At 39.1% G+C, this 15516-nt stretch overlaps 1 protein-coding gene across 5 annotated transcripts in view; it reads left to right on the forward strand.

The window, feature by feature from the left end:
• Positions 1-15516, forward strand: part of PCDH15 (protocadherin related 15) — a 669788-nt gene that overhangs the window by 95165 nt on the left and 559107 nt on the right. For all 5 annotated transcript variants that reach the window (XM_052677550.1, XM_052677554.1, XM_052677555.1 and 2 more), the window contains exon 2: positions 11218-11455. The gene's annotated coding sequence lies outside the window, so the exon portion shown is untranslated. The remainder of the gene's footprint in view (positions 1-11217; positions 11456-15516) is intronic.

Raw genomic sequence — 15516 nt, forward strand, 5'->3', positions numbered from 1 at the left:
CATCTAGAGGACAATATTTTGTGTAAAAAACACTTCAAGAAGCATCATGCTTGCAGGCTCATCTTGATGGGGGATTTCAACCACCAGGATGTTCGCTGAAAAAGCAGTGTCTGGGGCTGCAAACAATCCTAAAGACTCCTGGAGTGCACTGAGAACTTTCTGGTCCAAGTATTAGGCAAAAAAGATAAGATTGGTGGTGCTCTGGACTGTAATGACTGTGCCCTGGTTGAGTCTGTGATAGGCCTGGCAAAAAGCAAAACCAGGACCCAAATCTTCAGGAGAAAAAACTCCAGGCTATTTAAGGAATTACTGGATGAGATTCCCTGGGAATCAGAGGAGTGGACTGGGACTGGCAGTTCTTCGCTGCTTCACCAAGAGGAGGTGGTGCCTCACAGGAGGTGGCCTTCTGTGATGGAGTGACAGCATTGGTGGACAAAGGGCAGGCAACAGATGTTGTCTGTCTTGACTTGTGTAAGGCCATTGACATGACTCTGCAACACAATTTTATCTCTTAGTTGGAGACATACAGGTTCAAAGGGTGGACTGTCTGATGGATAAGGAATTGGTTGTAAGGTCACAGCCAGAGTGCTGGGCTTGATGGTTCTGTGTTCAGGAGGCTGATGATGAGTGGTTTTCCTCAGAGTTCTCTTTTGGGACCAATGCTCATCCCTGGAAGTGCTCAAGGCCAGCCTGGATGGGTCCCTGGGCAACCTGATTTAGTGCTTGACAACCCTGGCCGTGTCATGGAGTTGGAACTGGATGGTGGTTACAATCCCTTCAAGCCAAAGCTATTCAATGAGTTAGTGTTGCAACTAAGATAGCGTTTTTCAGTATATGATCTTGTATGTGATGATTAAATGGTCCCCAAACAATAAAACTGCTTGAAATGGGAAACAGGTCTTGTGGTACCAAGAGAGGGTTAGAAAATGTGCGTGTATGAGAGGGTTAGAAAATGTGTGTGTATGAGAGGCAGGCACTGTCAACACCAATTTAAAAGTTTAAAAAAGCCTGTTTTGAAACCATTGTCATAGGTGACTTTTAGGTCTTCCTTAAAGTATAATTAATTTTAATTGCCATTTAAATTTTGCTTTTGTGGTTCTAAAATTCATGGTTCTCCTTTGTCTCTGCTCTTCTGAGTCCCAGGATTTGTGTTGCTTGCTGAGGGGTGCATAGAGCAGCGTGCCACAGACCTCTGCAGAGGTGTGCCACTGGGCATTGCATGAAGTGACACTTGCCCTCTGTTCCTCTTGCTCATCGAAGGGTGGGAAATAGGCCTTAGAATCTGTGGGTTGAAAACTGAGTAAAAACTTCAGTGAATTGATTACAGAAACTGAGAAGAAATGCAGGATGTGCATACTTGGTGTAGCGATGTGTTGGGCAGGCGATTTAGAGAGATGCTTCCTTTACAGAGAGATGAATGCCTCTTTTGCTTAGAGCGCTGCTGGTAATAATGAATTTACAACTGGTAAGTGCCTAGATTTAGACTGTGGTTTTTGTCATAAATTCCTTTCCATCAAGGCCTTTCATGCAGGATGTCAAAAGGAAAAGTACAAGGGGAAGAAATTGCATGATTAGCAGTTAATTAGAAGTAACTAAAGTGTATTAGATCCAGTTGAATTAACTATTTTATTTTTGTTCCTTGTTTGCAATCTCATAAGTATGAGTCATTTAAAAGCCAATCTGGCTTGGTACACTCCGTGCTGTTTTATAGTGTTTTCTCCTATCCAGCATGAGCGTTTCCTTGTTAATGTTTCACATCTGTTCTTTGTAATTCAGTGATTATGTGCAGGCCTCTGTATCCTCCTTGTTTGTTTTGAAAGGGCAATGGGAAGCTTCATTTACCTGAGATTGAATCGATGTCTCTGATTTATTAAAGTTTGGGCACCCTGAACTGCTTCTTTGCTGGTCTGTGTGGATGGTTATTTTTAGCAGAAGTCGAATATGTGAATGTTTGGAGATCAGTCATCTGCGGTTAGAATCACCTGGATCTTGTAGAATTGTGTTTGTAAATATATGCTGAGACTTATATTGCTTTCTTATCAGTCACGCTCAGGTTCCTCATGAGCGTCTATGATGTGTTTCTGTTTCAGTATTCAGAGAAAACATTTCATTCTGTGAGTGTCTGTATTCACACAGGCACTGGGTGTTCGTGTCCAAACAAGAATGCTTGCTATTAAATAAAATCCTACTTACAGCTTGATACTGTTGGCCATTTAGGTGTTCATAGTGTTCTGCAATCTTGGTGAATGTTTGCATAATATCCAGTGTGAAACGGCAAATTGCCAGAGTCACCCATGTTCAGATGTTAAAATAAATTATTTACTTGTTTTTTAAATGCTTGAAAATCTTCTCTGACGCTGAGGTGCTCAAACACACAATTGTGTAAGCATCAGATAACTTAATAATGCTGAATGGTTTGACTGGAGCACATAATGAGATTTCAGGCATTACAGAGGATGGTTTATTTTTAGAGGAGTAGAAGAAAGAAAAATCTGGATATGGAGCCGATACTTTGCGATTAAAATGCTACAGATGACTGGAGTCGGATTCTGGTCCCTGCAAAAGCAGGCTGTGTAACCCTGACCAAATGAACTAGGCTTTTGGTCTCAGTCTAGACTGGAATTTAGATCCGGTCCTTGAGAGCTGCATATCCTGAAAAGGAGAAACCTGCATAAATACTTGGTAGCTTTCATTCTTGCCTGCATGTATGTACATTTGTGTAAGCACTATCTCTTGTCCCTGATCAAGGGTTAGGTATTCTAGCCCGGGTGTTACTTGTATGAGCAGTGAGTTATTGTGACTGACAAAACGGATCAAGGGATGTGTCAGTTCTAAAAGAGCTTGCATGGCATTTTGGTGAAGGCCAGGCCAAGGCTGGGGAACTTTCTGTCAGCATGTGCAAGAGTTGGCTGAGATGAGAAAGCAGTGTAGTCCCAAAGAAATTCTCAGCTCTTGAGTTAATATTTGTTCTCCAGTGGCTGAGGGTTGGGGCTGACTGAGGGTAATGGAAGGCTATGTGTGTTCTCTTTTTTCCTCCTTTTACATTTCAAGTGCTTATATACTCATATAATACAGAATAAACGCAGTGCTTCACACTCAGCAGTTGTCTCTCAGCAGTTTTATGCCTGAGATGGATTTATTCTGTCTGTTACTCGTAGATGCTGCTTGCTTTTTGTGTCTATCCATTGTTTGTAGGGTTTTTCCACTTGAAAACCAAATACGTGTGGATGTGTGAGTTGAGAACAAGTATATAGTAAAACCTGGTGAGGTAATTCTTTCAGCTTCCAGCAGCTTCAGGTAGTGGGGCAGCCAGAGAGTCACAGAGTTGTTCTCCCACTTTTGGTGCCTCCCTTTAGACCTACATGAACTTTGAATGTACCCAGGTATTAAGGAAAATGACAGGGAGGGCTCATTTTGAACCTCCATCCAATTCCTATGTAGCTCTGATCCTGAGAGGAGCAGAAGCAGCAGGCTGGCCATTCCCTCTTCCAATCTCACTCTGTATTTCACAAACCTGTCTTCCATCTTCTGAGGCATCTCTAGTCTCCAGACTGAAAAGCGTTAGCCCTTCCTTGAGCCTTCCTGTGTCTATCATATGCTGTTTGAGGTTAGCGGCACCAGAATTACGGTTGAGAACTGCACACCGTGGCTTTTATATGGTGACAAATTTTCTGTGTGTTTTCTATTTATTCTCTAATTAGGTCAATTTACATATGACTGTCAAGGATTCTGAGCTGATTTTGTCACAGAACTGATAGCTGCAGCACCACATTATCATTCCTGCTCAGAGCCCAGCATTTTGTATGTAAAGCCAGGATTGTTTTTCCAGGGCTGCATCACTCTACATTAATTTTGTTTCATTTCATCTATCACTTTGATTGCTCAGTCACTGAAACATGGGAGGTCCATCTGCAGATCTTCACAGGTGGTCCTCATCTTTGCTGTCTTGTCTTAGCATCGACCACGAGAAGTCCCTTTCTTCTTCTCCTTAATTATGAGTCTGTTGAACAGCAAGTCTCCCTTGGTGGGCTGACTCCGCTGTGCAAACTTTGACCACTTACTCCAGCTTCCTCTTTCCTGTGTTCTAGTCAATTATTCATGCATGCAAAGTTGCTTTTGCTGATCTTTCCTCAGCTTCCATAAACAGAGGCATTGTTGACTTCTGTGGGGGGATTCAGATGGAGGGTTGCTGAAAGCTGTCTCATGAAGAATACAGTTATTACTGCAGGTGATACAAGATAAAATTTCACTTGGTGATACTCTTTCTCTAAAATCACCCTTACATGAGGCTCATAGTAGCTCCCAGTGTATTGTGTTTTAAAGTCTAACATCTTGATTTCATTATGTTTCTAGGTTTGTGATTACAATAAAGGATCTCACAAAATTATTTTCATCTGTGGGGTACATTTCCATTTGTAGAGGAGCCACTGACATCCTCTGCTAATATTGGGTACTGTAGTCTTGTACGGAAGAGATTTAATTTTATTTCTTACCCTAGTCATCACATTAGATATACCATGCACATACTTCTGTTCATGATATTTAATATTTTTTATACCTAAAGTGACATTTAGATACAAAGAATAAATTTACTTGGCTATTTCTCAATATCCTATAAGAGCTACATCAAGAATCACATTTGAAGGACTGATATTTCCAGCAACAATAGCTGTATTGTAAGCCAACTGGATATGTTGACAAAATCAAATTTTGTTAGGAAAATAGGTATAAAACTTATTTGTAATAAAAGCAGGGAGGAGGGCGGGCATTAACAAAGTGCTGTCAATCCCACCCTCTCAGAGGCGATATGGAATCTGGCATTTCTCTGCTAAATTGATGTTGTCATAGTTAACGCTGGAGAACTGCCAGAAAATTATTTGAAATCTCTTTTTGAATCTGAAATGTGGAGGCACCAGGATTCCCTGAAGGCAGAGAGCAGGAAAGCTGCACAGCAAAGAGGAACCGTCCTTCTTAGCCCTGGTACATTTTTAGATTTGAATCAACCCAGTGAATAGACTCAATATAAGATAGGTTAATTGATGGTACGCTCACAACTACAGAGGAACTCTGTGCTTCTACCCATGATTAACAGTGATTTTAATGTCTTCATTTTCATAATTGCTGTCAGATTTTTTTTTAATTTTTTTTTTTTTTTCAGTAATACTCAAATATGTGACAGCAGGTCTGTTTCTTTTGACCTAGTTGACTCTGAAGTAAATGATACAATTAAACACAAGTATTGTAAAAAATATATATGATAAATGCAGTACTTGGGGAAATAGATAGGCTTGTCTTCTAATAAACAGATCAGACCTGTGTTGCAGCTCTGAGTAAGAAAAGTAAAAGTGCTAGAACTCTTGCTTAGGGAGAACAACACTGTCAAGAGCCATAGCATCCTTAGTTTTCCCTGCCTGGCTTCTGTGATGCCTTTGCTCTCAGACTCAATTGAACAGTGGGGGATTACAGTAGCACTTCATCCATTGGAATAGCCATAGAAAGGTATTTCCTGATCTTTAATGTTTTCTGTACTTGTTAGCACTGGCAGCTGGGTTTGAAACTTCCAAGTCTGTGCAAAAGTCATTGATGAGCAATGCTATGGAAGCAAATAGAAGGGTGGGTAGTGATTTGCCTTCTTACAGAAAATTCCAATGTTTATATTTGTTTTGTTGTATCCTAGATAAAATTTTCAATGTCGAAAGGTGTTACAGATATCTTTATGTGTTACTTCGGCTTGTAAGAGGGAAATTGCATTATTTTGAGCTGCTGTTTTTTTAATCCTTGCTCAAAATTAAACTATTTCCCTTAACGGAATTTGTATTATCAAGCATACTGACAATGTTGAAGCTCAAATTCACGTCAAATATGATTAAAGTTAGGGAATCCAACTTCTAGATTTCCACAGGAACTTTATCTGACATAACTTCTGTTTTCTATGTTATACCTGGAATACTAATCTGTCAGGTGCTACATTTTGCAAGGAAATTAGAGAAAATATTGGATATACATAAGATGTATTTCATGCTCTTCTCAAAAACTTCATTTTTAATTGTCTCGATGGTCAGAGAGCGTAACAAAGCAATCATATATGAGACTTCTCCAAAAGTAGTGCCTCCTACGTTATTCTGTTGGCCCACGACACAAGAGATGCATCTCATGGTGTGGCAGTAGAGGTTGTACCTTCCCACCAGTTTTCTGTTGCATTCTGTTGCTGTGTGACAGATGGCAGCAGCAGGGCATTCTGTCAGAGAGCTGTATGACTTGGAAGCGCAGACGAAGCTAAGGTGTGTCACTGAATTGTGCCATGCAGGAAAAAATAGCACCCATTGACATTCGTGGACACTTGCTGAATGTTTAGAGACCAACCAGTGGGTGTGAGCACAGAGAGGTGGGATGTGGTGCGTTTCAGCAGTGGTGGTGACAGCCACGTGAAGGGCATGTTCTGGGTGGCCATACACAGCTGTCACACCACAAAATGAAAGTGTTTCTATCCGTGTGAATTGGAGATGGACTGATAGGAGTTATTTTTAGCCTAGAGCACGGCCTCTTTTGTTAGGCATTTAAAGACCATGAAGACCTTGATCAGCTGGTGACATATCAGTAGTGATCTTGGATTGTAAATTCTGGTGTAGACCACTTAAGCAGACATGGAGGCATTTTACTTTCCTCTATTTTTTACCACTGTATAGAGAGAAACAGGAAAAGAGCTGCAGACAGTGAACTATAGAAGCTTTTTTTATTGTGTAATGACTGTTAAATACATCAGCTCATGGGATTGTTGTAGTCTGATTTAATACCTGCACCAAGGCACTGTAAAACAACAATATTTTTTCAGTATTGATACAGATTTACAGATCTGTAGCTTTCATTATAGCATACGTTGATGTATGTCTTAATGGCACAGGGAGAGGCTGATGATGAGGAGTAGAACTAAATGGCAGCCTACCACTTATTTGCATCCCGTATTTCAAGACAAGTGGTCAGACTGATATAACAGAGCTTTATCAGTGCGTGCTGGGTCATGCTGATATCCACTGTGCTATTTTCTTTTTCTTTCCAGTTTGCCTTTTCACTGCTGTTATTTTGTCTTAAAGTATCTTTGAATTTTGCAAATGAGAATAATTATTTTCAACAGATGAATTTGAAAGCTTACGATGTAGGTCAGGTTTTCCAGTCTCTGTTTGGGCCAGAATTTGAACCATTTCATCACATAGATAATTTTACAGAATATAACGTATGCTTTGAGGAGTGCCAGAATTCTCCTACTGAATTTTTTTCCAGAAAGATTTATTTTCAAAAGTGTGTGGAAATTAAAGATGACTGTTTCCCGTGTGCATCAGGGCTCTGAACAGCACTCTGCTTAGAGATTGAATGGAAGAGATAACATAATAGATCTGCCTAGTCTCTTCTGCTTTTGGCTGCTGCTTACTAGGTTCTCCCTTTCTGGAATAACCAGTCCTGTATTCATTTTTGTTTTGACAATTACTAATTAGGTTTTCCTAGAACATGATATCCTCTCTTCCTGCTTTAGCTTTATTGACTAAAAATGTATCTGACTTTGTTGAACTGTAAACTCTACCCATTGCTGTAGTTGCACTGAATACTACTATGCCTCAGTATTAATCAAATGTGTTCCTTTCCGTATTCTTTGGGGACTGAAATGATTGCTGTACTGTCTTGAAGAAGCTGCCTGTGTCCTGATGGGGAGAAATTGAAAGCCATAGTTGATATAAATGGCTCACGTTAGGTAAGATATCAAGTATGCAGACTTGGCTCACCTCTGAAGAAAAATAGATCATTAGGCATTTTCCTGTTAATGAAGAATTTTTCATTAAGAAGAAAAAAGACTTGGTGTGAGGGAGATGCATTAGTAATGAGATGCAGGCAGCATTCTGGGAGGGATGGTTCCTGCCAGAACATTCACCTGGGGCAGAGAACAAGTATGAGACTGAAGAAATGAGCCAGAAAATTCTACTTGAAAATTTCACGTCATCACTGTTACCTTTAGTTTGGATTTGGGTACCATCACCTGAGTTCTCCTTTTGATCCTCTCCCCATTTGCATCCAACATTGCTCCATCTCTATAATCTGCCCACCCCATACTGTGATCTTAAAGCGTGTATTGCCAGTGCTGGGACCATCTCAGAGAGAACCATGTTGCATGTTCAAGCTTTGGATGAGGTTTGTGAGCAGCTTGAGCTATAGATTTTTGTGTCTAAGCGCAAACTGAAGACCTGTTCAGAGCTCCTGCTGTAAATGGTTTCAGACTCCACTTTCCCAAACCCTGCTACCCTGTGCAATACTTCCTGTGTCCACACTGAACCTTAGCTGGTAATAGGGCATGCTTCTTGGCATGGGAGAGGCCCCAGTTCCTCCTTTTCCTTTAGGGAGCCCAATTGTTGCCAAATGTGAACAGGATACCTGAGAGCTTCTGGAAGACAGTGGGCAGAGCCCGGTGCCTGCTGGGCCACTAAATGACATGAGGATCTGCCTCGGAAGATGGAGTGACTGGGCAGAGTTGCACATGTACTTTATCTCTTCCCCCTTTCCTGGTCATTTTAATTTCTCTTTTTTAATTAGTCTTGTTGTTCTCATCGTGTTTGTGTTTTCTGCATGTGTTTGAGGATCTGTCAGGAACCTTTGGGAGATCCATCTCCAAGTTAAAGGCAATGTGGGTCCCATCTTATTAATCTGTTTTAATTTTTATTTATTTATTTATTTATTAATATATTAGCTCCATATTTCTGACTAGAAAAAAACCAATTGTTTACTCTGTTCTCAGTAAATCATTCTATAAAGCTTTTCTTTCCTGATTTGATAACAATCCTGGATTCTTCCTGAATCAAGTTCAAGCATTTTCATTAAGCTTTCAGCCCTTTTTATGGTTAATAATGTCTGAGAAAGTAATTCAAGCAAAGGTTACCGAGGTACTGAAGTGTTCAGTTCTGTTATAACTGAATCCAGGAGTGTCACCAAGCTTTAATGAGATGATTTGTCTCTACCTGTATAAGATTGCTCCTTGTAATTTAAATTCATGAATATTTTACATGGTAATTGCTCAAGCTGTAATGCCTCTTCCAATAGGAAGCATCCTCATTAAAGTAGTTCACTTGATATAAGAAGAATAACTTTTTATTTTTGAAGTATTTTATGTGGTTTGCTTTTAGTCAGCTGTTGGGAGATGAGCTGTTTAATGGCTTTGGAAATTCCCATCCTTAAATTTGGGAGTTTTCAGTTGGTGCCGTAGTTTTATTACGTGAGCACAATTAAAAGTTATTTCTAAATGGAGGAGAAGATGGATAGAAAGAGGACATTTGATGGATAAATACAGGAAAGATGAAAAAAATTCTAATAAGAGCTTTAGTGTTGATTTTTCTCTTTCCTTTCTTGCATACACATGCTTAACAGGAAAACAGAATACATTTGCCTATAAATATAAATAGCAGCAAAGCCCAGAATTCAACACACTTGGAAAAAGTAATTTGATTTCTCTTATTTGTTGAATTAATGGAGACTTTCAGATGCTTTGTGTCAGAGAGAGATTGAAAGGTTTGTTTCTCCTATTGTTTGTCCTTGTTTTTCTTGTCACAGTCCAATTTAATTAAAGCATTTGGGTAGACCTGCAATTTGAGAATCATGATGGACTTCATCTTATTCTCCATTTCTTTAATGACTTTCACTCTCTAATACTGCTTTTTTCCCCAAGTCCTTGACATATTTTTGAGAGTTCTTGCTTGCCTTAAAGTCTTTTTATTAATGTTAGCACACTTGAGCAGTGGAAGACTGCCAGCAACATGTAGGAACGCTGGGCTAAATGTCACTTGTCTGGAGAAAAGGTTCTATGCAATTTGTGGTGGCTTTTCTTTATCACACCACTGAGGAGGATATGGGTGAATATTTTCTTGCTGCAAAGAGTCTTGGAGAGTCAGCTTTTTTTGGGAGAGAATCTTTGTCTTTGAACTGTAAAACATTTGACACAGAGGTGATACATTGCTATGTGTGTACTCAGATGTTTTGCTCAAAGGGTATAATCAAAGAATTTCGTAAAGTTAGGAATTCAACCGTCAGAAGTTGGCAAATGCTGAATGTACCACTAATTTTTTGTTTTGTTTTATTTTTGGAGCACAGGAATGTGATTTCAGATTCTTTCTTGATGAATACATACAGCAGAGGTGAACTGAAATTGCACCAGAAACAAAAAATCTGGTGTTTCCAACAACTTCGCTGCCTGAAAGTACTTGCACTGTCCTTCTGTAGGTTATTTTGTTTAAGAAGCTGTAAAGAAGCTTGTTTACATAGGGCCAGGTAGACCTAGTGGCAGTTTCAGTTTTCTTGTGAACTGTTGTGCCTTCTGTTTTTTGAATCTTAGAAATCTAAGCAGTGGTTGAGTGATGTTTTGTTATGCAAGTGATTCATTTTCTTTGCATCAGACAGTGGTGAAGTGAGGGTCATTGCTCTTTGACAAAGGTCCTTAAAGAACTGAAGATGAATAGGACTGAACATTTGTAGCATTTTTGCTCATTTGTGCATGAGAAGTATCTTAGAAGCTGAGTACTTGTTTCAGGTGTGATTTCCTGTGCAAGAAACCACCTGCTCCAAGCTATTTCCATTCCATAAGTACAACTCCTTGTAGCTTATGTTTCTCAGGTGCGTGATGATTCAGTTGTAGTGTTGTACTCATCTTAAGCTGTAGTTAAAGAAAATAGAGTTTTTGTTGTTTTCACATCTATAAGGAGCTCACTGTGCAGCACTCTAATTCTAGAAAGATTTTGAGTTTGTTGTTTTTTTTTAATTAGGTAGTCTGAAATGTCTAGAAGTAGAGATTTGTTTAGCTTGTGGAGAGAGGGGGAGGGCAACCAAGCCCTTCATCTGGTCCTTTGAGTATTGATCATTCTACAAGGCTCGTGGCTCAGTATCATTCAGACTAACGAGTCCTGTGCTCTCTATCCACCTTGCCCTGTGTAGTTGCTTATCTTATACCACATTCTGCTTTCTCTTCACATCTTCTACCTAATGAAGGTTTTCATGCTTTTAAAATAGGTTTTCAGTAGTGAGTTGAATTCACAGGTTGAATTATTTCATTAGAACCTCCAAACTGCTCAGCCTGATCAATGCTTTCAATGCTTCATTCTCATCCTGGCATCATGATCAGGTCTGTGAAACTGACCACCCTGTGCTGTGTCTGCATGCCCTGGTTTAATCAAACTTTTGCTTTTACAGATGTGATATGGTGGCTTCTCAGCAGCCTTGGTGCCAGAAGCAGCACAATGAACACTTAGGAGAGGAGTGGAAGTGAGCTGCCCCATGGATAACATCTTGGGTTCCTCTGCACACACGTAGAATAAACAAACCAGAAGCCTTGAAGTCACAGGAGAAAGCAATCGCTCTGAAAAGCAGTAAGCATACAGTACACACAGCTGGAGTTGTTTTGGAAGCTGTATCCATCCAGAGCTGGAAGGTGAGCTTTCCTCTTTTTTTATTAGATTACTGCTCTGTTCATCTACAGATGCTCAGGGGAGATACTTTCTTAACAAATTGGTTATTTGTCCTTAATGTCTATCTTTACAAAAGTTATCTGGGGAAGCATGCATGTTGATTTGTTTTAGTCTGTCCAGTTTGCCTAGAATTTGATTTTACAGCTGTTCCAGTAATTGGATATTGTTAGAATAAAACTTTCCATGGTGATAACTCTAACCCAACAGTTTAGTGACAAGAACTTAAGAAGTGTGTAGAATGAAACACATGCTTGAAAACTGAAGTCAGACTGGCGTGACAGGAAGGTGTAAAACAGGATTCTTGGTAGGCGGTTGAAATCTGACAAATACAAAGTAGGAACAAGGAGTAAATGCTAAATATTGGGAAATGAGTGTGGAGATCAGAGTAGTTATCCATTAAATGGTTCCTTTAAACTGAAATGATATGCAATTCTGAAAAACCACCATTGAGCTACCTAAGATGTGCTTAATTATGGTTTGTAAGGGACATCCAACAGGTGAACATTGTTCATATTACTTAAATTTTGCTGTATAAAATTACAGCTGGTAATCAGAGGTATGTAAGGATGTAGTAAGGAAATGTTCAGGTGGAGAAACAAGAAATTGAGTTATTCTGTACATTAGAAAAGATGTCCCTTTGTGGTATCTTAACTGGGAAAGTACCAGGTGCTGAGAAGCTCAGCCTGCTGAAGAGCAAGAACGGAACAGAAACATGCCAGGTAGAAATGAAATGTTAGACATAGCATAGTTGAGAAATAATAATCTAATTTTGCATTTTGCTGTTAAAATAACCTTCTTTTGGGACTGCTGATATAAGGTAGGTTTTCGTATGATCTAAAACTTGTGCACTGAAATTAATTACATCAAGCTTAATATATTCATGTCTATTTTCAGTGCCAGTCAACCTGCTTAATTACTTTATGCTTTTGATTCTCTGTGGGACATATAAATATATTTGAGGTTGACAATTTATTTTTACAAAAAATTGATAACAGAAAGGCAGATTATTTTTTTTAATTGAAAGTAATCTTTCAGTGCACTATTAGGTGTTATTCCCTCTTCTGAGGTTTGCCCAATGAACCTGTTTGATCCAGCTTACAGACAAGGAATCCATTGTGGATGTTTTATGACAATACTTGGGTTTTCAGTTACAAAAATAGGAAATTAATGTGTTATAAAACTGTAGAATGGTTTCTGTTGGAAGGGGCCTTTCAGATCATCTCGTTCCAACCCCCTGCTATAGGCAGGGGCACCTCCCTGTAGACCAGGTTGCTCACAGCCCCATCCAGCTTGGCCTCCTTCCATGGACAGGGCATTCACAGCCTTGCTGGGCAACCTGTTCCAGTGTCTCACCACAATTACAGTAAAGGATTTTTTCCTAATATCTAGTCTAAATCTGCCCTTTTCCAGATGAAAACCATTTCCCCTCATCCTCTTGATACCTTCCCTTATAGAAAGTCCCTCCCCAGCTTTTCTGCAGGCCCCCTGCACGTACTGGAAGGCTGCTATAAGGTCCCTCTGAAGCCTTCTCTTCTTCAGGCTGAAGACCCTCAACTTTCTCAGCTGTCCTTGTAGGGGAGGTGCTCCGTGTTAGTGGAAAAGTGTGACTGATTTGTGGCATGAATAGAACACAGCCGCTCAACATCATGAATTAGTGAGGGTCTGCATATAAAATTTAACAACTTGATTTTGTTGTCTGATAGGTTAATGAGCTAGGTATTACTTGGGCATTACATTCCTTTACATTTTGGATGAAATATTCTTAGATTAGCTCTAGTTGTCAAGTTTTAGGTTACATTTTTATGGCATTGTTTTATCAGCATGTCTCAAAATAGCAAACATCATCACTTGAGTCAATCTCTCAAGCAACATAAAATTGGTAATGTTTTGCATTTAGCACAGATCTGTAAAGATTGTCCAGGATAAAGCTAAGTTATTATTTGTTCGGGTAAAATTACATAAATCAGAGAATTCTGGGAAGGTATCAAGGTGTTTTCCATTTTTCTTTTCCCTGTTAAAAGTTATAATTTAAAGCAGAACATTCAGAAAATGCAAGCTTCAAAAAAAATTTTGGATAAATGTGAACAACCAACCATCTCTAAAATATGTATTATCCTGTCCAGTTTAAGGAGCTTTTCTGTATTCTTTTACAAAGAGAAGGCCATCCTAATGACCTTCTGTTGTACGTATTCTCTTCTTAGATTAGAATCCCATTTCTAAATAGTCCTGTTGGAATGGCTTACCCTACCCTTACATTTTAAAAAGCCAAAACTTTTATTGTAAGTTTTTTCTTGCCTATTGCTCAGTTCTGTACTCTTGTTTTTGATTGTGGATAGTAAATAACATTCACGTTCAAACAGTTTGGGAGTCAAGAGAGAGTGCTGGCACTATTGGAAAGGTGTTTTAGGAGATGGACTGGATGTCTCTGCATTGGCAGGCAGCATGTCCAGTACCAACACCACTTAGATCTTTTCATTGAGAAGATCTTGGTCTATAACTGACAAAGAGAGCAAAGAGATCACAGAAATCCTGTCTTGACAGCTGTATTTTTCCGCATAAGCTACATATTTTTGTCTTTTTTTTTTTTTTTTTTTTTTTTTTTTTTTTCAGTCATTGCTGTGTGGTTGTTTTGAAGCTGGCATTCCCCTTTATATTCTGTATTTATATTTTTCAACAGGCAAAAATGCTTTATTAGTCTCTTGCTCTTTCTATTTATAGTTAACTACTTGTTCTAGCTAGGTGTAAAAAGGAAAGAAGCCTGATTTGCTGTTTTTCACCTTCCTACACAGCTATGCAGGAGAATCGTGCATAGTGAATTTTAAGTAATTTCAGCCAATTGTATTTGCAGCCTGAAAATAACTTCATTATTGTGCCAAGCTCAACCTTACAGTTTGCAAATTCTGGATGCGTTGTAGTATTGTGTGACCCATGGTTAGCACTTGTGCCACAAGGGAGGTCTTGAGGAGTTTTGTGAACTTAAGTAATTCCATTTTCACTCTTAAATTCAAGTGAAGTTCTTTCACAGAGAATTCTTGTTCATTACGTTTGCATTGATGCTGTATGTAGTTCACTAACAGTTGCAAGCTCTCACGTTTGGTGGATGCATTAAGTTTGTGTCATGTTGGTGGACAAAGCTTAGTGCTGACTCCAGGGCATTGCTAGCCTGTCATTTGTAGTATTACTGAGAGAAGCTGGAATTGTAGTGATGGCTGAAGTATTGAAACCTAGAGGTAATGCAGTGTATTGATGACTCGTGGTTGCTCTTTGATTTTGTACTACTGTTGTGCTAATGGATACTAAGAGGGCTCTCTAGCTCCATCCCTATCTTCTTGTACTTTCTAACTTAGTCGGCAAATTTTTCTTGTTACTTTATTTAGAGTGTTAAGAACATGGGCAGCATGGAATAGATCCACCTTGGATGTTGAGGGGTCTGCTTTTATCCTCATTTCATCAAATGTCTGTCCCAGGAAGCGCCTCTCTTGTACAACACAACCTGGCTCATCTGTGGAGTGGATGGCATGGTGATAATTCAGTGGTTAAGTTGTTTAAAATTGCTTTCATTATTTTTCATTGTTATCCAGATACTCCGTAAGCTCAAGTATAGTCTACAAAATGTAGTAGATGTACTCCAAAAGTCACTCACTGTTTTACTCTATCCTCAAAAGCTTATACCTGAGAGCAAGCAATTATGGCAGAATTAAGTTCTTGCTGCTTATCCAGCAGAATGACCTCATGGGTGGAGATGGCTTTTCAACTAGTTACAACTTCTAATGCACAGTAACTAAAAATCCAGTCTTAAGTAATTTTGTTTTATCTCTAAATTAATTATAAAAGCCTGTGTTGGATGAAGCATTCCTGAAATCATAATTATGTATTAATATTGCATCTACTGGCATATAGATTGGTCCTTTTTTTTTTTTTTTTTTTTTATTTTTTTGGCAACCAGTTAAAATTTATCTAGAGATTTCCTGGAAACTTCTTATTTCTTAGCAGTGGCACCTGTGCTGACGTCCAGAGGCTTGAT

Source organism: Tympanuchus pallidicinctus, unplaced genomic scaffold (genome assembly GCF_026119805.1).
Source record: "Tympanuchus pallidicinctus isolate F22 unplaced genomic scaffold, pur_lepc_1.0 scaffold16, whole genome shotgun sequence".
Classification (NCBI taxonomy): domain Eukaryota; kingdom Metazoa; phylum Chordata; class Aves; order Galliformes; family Phasianidae; genus Tympanuchus; species Tympanuchus pallidicinctus.